The following is an 8,462-nucleotide window of genomic DNA, read 5'->3' as shown; positions in this document are numbered from 1 at the left end:
CAATTTGTCAGGATAAGCACCATTTGTGAGAGGGAACACAGAATGCATGTTGCTTTGGACTGAGGACAGCTTCGATTTTTTTGTAAAATTATAAAGATATGTTCTTCTAATCTGCCCAGAGATAATATGTAAATTTTTTCCCCTTTCTCTTCAAAGATCTCAACTTCTTCTGTGGTGCATAGGCATCACTGAAAGGTTTTGCGATTTTTTTTCACTTTCAGTATTTAATAGATTACATGAGATATTCAACACTTTAGCATAAAATAGGCTTTATGTTAGATGATTTTGCGCAACTGTAGGCTAATGTAAGCTAAACATGTTAAAGGCAGGCTAGGCTGCGTTTCGACTTAACGATTGTTTTTTCAATTTTACAACGTGTTTATTGGGACATAATCGCATCATAAGTCAGGGAGTAGCTATATTCTATCATCATCCTGATAGATAATACCATCTTTCCCTCATTTCTTTTTCTTTTTTTTGATATTTTATGTTTTGCAATTTTTACATACGTGTATCACAGCAGTGGTAAGAAGATAAATAATGGGATATTTTGTGGAAGGACAATAAATCTGTGGTGTGTTCTATATAGACAAATTCTGTTTGGGACCAGAAGCCCATTCACATATGTCAGTCTTCTGCTCAACTGTTTCAGAGACACTGAAGCAGGCAGTCCTGCTTGTCTCAGAGGCAATCTGTAGGCAGAATCAGAATGTCCCATGAATTACGAGAGCTCATGGGATCATGAATATTTGGAAGTAGATTTCATTGCAAAGAGAGTACACATAGCAGAGTAGAGTTTATGGGCAGATACCTAAACAATTCATACATTTAGGGAGGTATAGAAAGATAAACTACAATTATGAATTGTCTATTCAAATATACTATTTCACTGCTTAAGGTAAAAGAAGCTTTGTTCTCTGCTAACAACCCCAATAACGATAACACGTTTAAAAGCAAATACACAAAAATACAACTATATATTTTATGTGATTACCTCTCAGTTACATATGTATGCCAGGGAAAGAGAACAATGGTAATTAAGTAAAATACCTCATCCTTACTCCTGATTTGCTTAGGAGTAGGATGATTTGCCAATCTTATGTATGAGATAGGTTTACTAATCAATCCGCTGATGGAATGTATTCATGCCTAAGTTCTTCTGTGAACTAATATTATCCAAATGAACTGTACATAATTTCTTTGTAAAAGAAAATTTAACATAGAGGCCTTTTTTAAAAATCATTTTAAATTTTACTCTTTCCCAACTCAATATACTTTATTGATAGAAAACAAACAAATAGAATAAATCAAGGTTTTACTCTTAACTCCAGTTTTTCTTCTGCTGTTTATAGAGCCTCACCTAAACAACAACAACAATAAAGGGGACTCTGAACATTACTTGTCAAAAACATAAAAACAAAATAAAATGAAAGAGCATGAAAAATTCATTACTCCAACAATGGCACCTTTCTCTTGTGATGGCAGGTAACTTAAATCACGAAAAGACACTTAGCAGTAAGGAAGGAATGCCTGGTGTTCTGGTTTCTTTTTTTAAAGAAGAATATGGCCTTCTTAACTCTAACGGCTGTCAAGCATTTCATCACCAATCTATACACCATTCCTTCAGGATGTGTACCCTGTATAGGTTAAAAAAATACAAAAGGCACTGCCACGAATGGAAAAGAAAAACTTCAAAACTGAACAATACAGATTAACATTCCTCATCATGTTTTTGAATGTTTACAAAAACAAAACAAAACAAAAATCCGACAGGTATGCTAATATTCAAATCAGATTTTAATGAAAGTAGGAATATGCATTTTATGAATATATAAAAGACAGAAGATATTGATTAAATAGATGTAGATAGACAGTAGGTAAGTAATAAAAACTTGGTCTTTAAAATTATTTTGTGGAACTAAGGTACACTTTTAAAATAAGTACACTACATTATGAACGTATTATTTATTCATCCTCAAACGGTGGATCAGAAGGATATTTTTGGACTTAAGAAGGCCAAATTTATGCACTTTGAAGAAATAAAAATTTATAATTCAAGAAGATATTTGTATTGTTGTGAAGAAGGGTGTGCTGTTGCTGTTAGCTATATTAATAAGTACTCTATAGGTTTATTACCTAAATATTTCCTTTGGTCAAAACTACTAATGTAAAATAAAAGTCAAAGAGACTTTTCTAAATGGGAATTTTCATTATTCATTTGTAGGGTTTTTATTATTTATTTATTTATTTATTTATTTTGATGATATTGATGTGGGTCATGGGGGTGGGGCATAGATTTATCGTGCTAAGCCATGAAGATTTCTTTTCTTTCTTTTTTTTTTTTTTTTATTGCATTTTAGGTTTTGGGGTACATGTGATGAACATGCAAGATTGTTGCATAGGTACACACATGGCAGTGTGGTTTGCTGCCTTCCGTCCCCTCACCTGTATCTGTCATTTCTCCCCATGCTATCTCTTCCCACCTCCCCACCCCCTACCCCTCCCCCATTTCCCCCCAACGGACCCCAGTGTGTAGTGCTCCCCTCCCTGTGTCCATGTGTTCTCATTGTTCAACACCCGCCTATGAGTGAGAATATACGGTGTTTGATTTTCTGCTCTTGTGTCAGTTTGCTGAGAATGATGGTTTCCAGGTTCATCCATGTCCCTACAAAGGACGTGAACTCATCGTTTTTCATGGCTGCGTAATATTCCATGGTGTATATGTACCACATTTTCCCTATCCAAAACTTCTGCTGTATGTAACTAGAACAGTGATTATTCCAGTGAGGTGGATGAACGTTATTTTCAAAGCCATTAGTGTTACATGGCGTGAGTTTCTGGATATATGTAAAGGTTTCTTTTTTTTAAGTGAGCAAAGCTTGAACATCATCTACACATAAATATGCCTGGTTAAATGAACCAGCAGAAATTAAGGCAGTTGTGCATGAATACATCCTCAAACGTACATACACTATTCGGAAGCCATTTACTTTGAGGGAATCTGGGAATTATGACAAAGTAGCCCTAATAGTGTGATAATCTCTCTTTTCACCTGTTTCCCTATCTATATTGTTCTTGTTATCATCCTTCCCAGCCTTTTATAGTTGTCGTCACATCTTTCTTCCTTATAATTTTCCAATCTATTTTTTGTGTGCCTTTGTTAGGTCACAGTTTCTCCTACACTCTAATTTAATGAGCCACAAGCAACAAGAAATAGAAAATAAATCATTCGTTTTTTGAACATTACTTAGCATACTGTAAATCAGCAGGTCTTAGGCAATTAACAATAAAACTTGTTTAAAAACAAATTTTCAGAGATTTAACCATTGAGTTTGTTATATTGTTTAAAGCATTGCTGGGATAGGAAAGGGTGATGTGTTAGAGTGCATGCAATACTGAAGGAGCAATATTTTGGGAATTACATGACTTTAGTCAATGTGAAAATGGCCAAGCACCAGTAAGCTTTGTGCCTGTTTGTTCTGCTATTTTAGAGACTGATTTAGACTCTGCTTTAACCTGAGTTTCTCTGTTGTCGTTGTTCATGATTTTAAAAGACATCCACATTTACTTTCTTAGTGTGTGCACAGAACAAACAAACATTTAGGTGTTTACACTGCATAGCTCAAATCCATGGCTCTACAACTGTCAATATCCCAAATCCATTAGGCAAATGCTTAGAAAAGTACAGAAAGTAAGCAACTAGAAGCATCAACAAACAAGTGCAGAACTCCACAAAAAGATGCTCCTTTTGACATTCCAGTTTACTATACAATATTGAGGTAGCATACAGAGCAATGAATAAACCAGTGTTCTATGAAGAGGAACAAGTATTTCTTTAATTAATCTTTTGAAGCCCGATTAGTTACTATTACTAGGTTCTGTAAACAATGTCATTTCTGCTGATGCCCTTCACATATACAACACATTAACCAAGAATGGGATTTAAAATTTTTAAATTTCAATTTATTCTCTGCTTATCTATCCTTAGGTTTCTGAATACTTTCTTTTGCCAACCTCCTAAGTATTCTCATGTTCCTGGCCACCCAAATTTTCTATTGCTTCAGACTTCTCCACCATTTCAAAACTTGCATGGCATAGGAAGTATTTTCTCAGGACACGTAAACATAACGTGAGCAGAGGACATAAAGGTTGATTGACCATATATTAAGGCCTGCTATTTGTTTGGAAATTTATATGCATTGTCTCGTCTATACCACACATGAATCTTTTAAGATAAATATTATCCTCAGTTCACAATATAGATGAGGAAACAAGTGAAAAGAATTAAGAGATTAAGTGACAGGTACAACACTGAAGCAAGTTAGGGGTAGATGCAGAACTCAAAGTCCCAGGAGACCTCTAAAGATTCTGCGATAACAAACTAAAAAACTAATGAACACTTGGGAATGTCATGTGCCCTTCTTCGACAAAATTGGTGCATTTTCTGGGCAGCCAAACCAGAGCTGCATCAGTGGCATCTAACTCCAGAAAAATCTCACCACCCATTGCTGATGAGAATTTCTGCTCCGCGTACATCACCACACCTTTGCTTGCATTTAGCCTGGGCAGAGCCTACTATCTTGTTTCTGCCTGCTGCGTCACCACAATGGCCAGCTTTCTTCCTTGTTTCTTGTCAGTGGACTCTACTACTGTGTTTTCGAGAGCCAAAGTGGTTTTTACGGGATAGATTTTTGTCTCCCCTCAATTTTTATGTTGAAGTCCTAACCCCCGTTACCTCAGAATATTACTCTAGTTGGACAAAGGGCCTTTACAGAGGCAGTTAAGTTAGCAAAGCCCTCAGGGGTTGCGTTAATGCAACCTGACTGCTGTCCTTATGAGAAGTGGATATTAGGATATACAGCAAGGCACCTGAAATCTATATGCACAGAAGAAACGCCACCTGAGGACACAACAGAAGCCAAGGAGAGAAGCCTCAGAAGAAACTAGGCCTGCTGACACCTGATTTTTGAACTTCTAGCCTTCAGAGCTGTGAGAAAAGAAATTTATGTTGGTTAAGCCATCTAGTCTGTGGTATCTTTAGCAGCCCTAGCAAAATAATATTGTGGCTTTTAAACATGATGAGCATGATGCCAACACAGGTTTAAAGGAGAAGGCAGAAAAAATGGAAGGCTTCCTTGTGAACTTGTCATTGGACAGGTTTTCCTCACAATAGCTTTGTGTCAGGTTGAAGACATTTGTGTGTGACTAAAATCATAACAGTTGATAATATATTAATAAATCATCTCTGGTATTTTAAACACAGGTTCCTAGAAATATTAATATATCTTAACAATGAGGAAAATCACTAAAAATTTATTTACAAACACTCATCCTGGACAAGGAGTGGAAAATATTGTGAGAAGGAAGTGCTCCTTGTATTTAATCATTCTGTCTATAGCAGCATGATAAAAATGCTGAAAAGAGGTGGCATTATGATTTACCCTTCTGGCAAAGCTCTATGTCCATGAAATTCAGAGGAAAATGGAACAGAAAGACAAATTTATAATTTTAAAAATTCCCAAATGACAATCTGTGTTAGAAGAGTATCTCTGTGGCCCCTACAAAGTGGGCACTAAGGCAAGGGCTTTGGAATATTTATTCTATTTAGGAAGTGATTCAGGAAAACACACAGGAGGAAGTAGAGAAAAGGAGGTATGGTAGGTAGAAAAACCAATAAAACGTGTGTTAAGTGGAACTCCAATTCACAGTGCCGTAGTCTTGAGTTCCTGGAAAAACGGAGTAATTTATTTGTGGATCCCCACCAGTAAGTATAAGCCAATGCCTATGTGTGTATGTAAATTATAACTCATATTTCATTGGTCAGTACCATGGCCTGGGTCCTTAAATTTGAGTTTTAGGGGAATGAGGGCATGTGTATGTAATTTTATTCAAAATAAAATATACAGAAGATAGTAAACAAATTATCACATATATCACAAGAAATGTATTTAAAATGAAGAACTATAAAACCAGAACCTATAAGAAGCTGATCGGGATCAGCACCACAGAAACACCTTGTTATCTTGACCCATCACTACTCCCACAAAGGCAAACTACTAAGCCGATTTCCAACATCACAGATAACTTTTGTCCATTTATTTTTGAAGAATATTGTAAGTGCAATCATAAATATATACTTTTTATTTTCTTGCTTTTCTCAATCAACATCATTTTTATGAGATTCATCTATATTATTGTATGTAGGTATAGTTCATTTATCTCCATTGCAGCTTAGAATTTAATTGTGTGAATGCAATAATTTATTCATTATTATTTCCAGGCAAAGCATTGTTATCACATAGAACTGCAAAATTTCTTGGGAAACTTAAATTTATACTTTTGAACAAAATTAAGATATTGTTTTCCTGGATACTTTCAAACAAAAGAAATAGTCAGAATATTTTTCTAAATTAAAAATATTTTGGTTTTTTTTCTCAACTATACTTTAATAATCCCTAAACAGAAATACATGTTTCACTTTTATATGTAGGTATTTGTATGTTTTACAAACATTGTTTACTAAATTACACATTTGATTGTTAAATTTCATCATGTCATTCATTCAACATATAAACATTTTTGATCACTATTTTGCTGTATACTGGAGCCATGATGAACAAAAGAAGACTTAGTTCTTGCTCGCTCTCAATTAGTTTACAATTAGAGTGTCAAAAATAAATGTAAAATAATAGTTATGACTCAGCATGGTAACTGACCCAAGAAATGATGTACAGGTTTCCCTGGGAGAATGAAGAAGGACTCATCCAGATTTGTTGGGTGCAGGGAAATCCTGGAAGAAGATGTTAAGGTTAGAGTTATTCAAGCAAGTCAGGATGTGTCCTAGCAAATGAAAATGTGTTCAGGCCCCAAGGTAAAAAATAGATAGATATTGAAATGTTGGGGAGAATTAGAGCACTTCAGTTCGTTTGGAGCTGTTTAGTTTCCTCATCTGTATAATAAAGGGAATGGAATGAGTGGATAGTGAGCAGTCTTCTAGCTCTAACATTTATATAAAATATTGGTTTCCTATTGATCTGGTCTCTATAACTGCAGTGAACACTTGTAGAAAGTGATCTCAGTTTGATTGTTTAACCTCCTGCAATGCTAATGAAGTGATAGGATATCCACAGAGGTCCAGCCACTCTTGGTGAATGATCTACAAAACAAAAAATAAATAAATTTTCATAAAAAGTTTCTTAGATGACTTTCACTTACCTCAATTTTGAATATCTTACACTTTAGAACCATGTAATGTCCTCAAACGTCTTTGACATTCAAAACCACATTAAAGCCATAACATCCATTTATTTATCTTGCTACCAAATTATCACAGGGGATTGAAAAAAAAAGGCAGAAATGAAAATTAAAAAATCTTCACCAGAATGGTTGGGATAACTTACAGAATCTCTTATTTAAATTGTCACTTCATAACAGAAACCAAAACATGTTTTGTTTCATAAATATTAACACTATGAGAGATGACTCATGAACTAAAGAAAGAACACTTTTAAAAGAACAACCTCTAATGTTTTTAATGATTTTGTGAATAATTTCTGATCATAAATGGCTGATCAATATAACAACTGCCCTTTCTCTTCACCTTGCTGATATGGTTTGGTGGTGTGTCCTCACCCAAACCCCACATTGAACTGTAATTTCCAATGTCGGAGGGGAGGTGAAACCTGATGGGAGGTAATCATATCATGGGGGTGGTTTCTAATAATTTAGCACCACCCCCCTAGTGTTGTTTCATGATTGAGTTCTCATGAGATCTGGTTGTTTAAAACCATGCGGCATCTCCCCTTGCGCTCTCTCTCCGGTAGCACGTGAAGATGTGCTTGCTTTCCTTCTTTGTCTTTTGCCATGATGGAAATTTCCTGAGGCCTCCCCAGCCATGCCTCCTGTACGTACTGCAAAACTGTAATCAATTAAGATTATTTTGTTTATAAACTAGCCAGTCTCAGGTGTGAGAATGGACTAATACACTTGCCAACACACTCACGTACACTTAGGAGCACTTACTAATTTTCCATGGTTGTTGCTAAATACAATGTGCTGTAAGTCTCTATATTGAATTGAAGTTTTTAAATAACCTGTGAAAGAAACAGAAACATCATAGCTTTTCTGCTTGAATTTGTTGAAAATTCTTTATTCATACAGTTGTTAGACTGTTTGTGCAGACTCCTACTATGTCCAAAAGACGTATTAGTGTCCTAATAAACTTTTCTTCTGCATATAAACATTAGCATTCTTTATTTCTTTTATGTCTTTTATGTGCATGTCTGGCACATATGTCATGAAAGTATATAGGCATATTAACCTTGTGATTCTATAAATCTCTTTTAAAAGGTATTTTTACTTTCAATATATAAAAATACAATTTTTCCTCTTTCCGATGATAAAATAAACACAATCACTGCACAGTTTACAAATTTTTAATTTGTAGTACAGACAGATTAGCA

General features: G+C 35.0%; 1 long non-coding RNA gene across 3 annotated transcripts in view; it reads right to left on the bottom strand.

Annotated features, from left to right (window-relative positions):
- Positions 1 to 2,544: 2,544 nt before the first annotated feature.
- Positions 2,545 to 8,462, bottom strand: part of LOC141581958 (uncharacterized) — a 413,739-nt gene continuing 407,821 nt past the window's right edge. For 2 of the 3 annotated variants that reach the window (XR_012514783.1, XR_012514781.1), the window contains one exon: positions 2,545 to 8,093. This is a non-coding gene — a long non-coding RNA (uncharacterized LOC141581958). The remainder of the gene's footprint in view (positions 8,094 to 8,462) is intronic. The other variant, XR_012514782.1, reaches the window with a different exon arrangement.

This window comes from Saimiri boliviensis, chromosome 18 (genome assembly GCF_048565385.1).
Source record: "Saimiri boliviensis isolate mSaiBol1 chromosome 18, mSaiBol1.pri, whole genome shotgun sequence".
Classification (NCBI taxonomy): domain Eukaryota; kingdom Metazoa; phylum Chordata; class Mammalia; order Primates; family Cebidae; genus Saimiri; species Saimiri boliviensis.
This window is presented reverse-complemented; position numbering and strand designations above follow the sequence as displayed.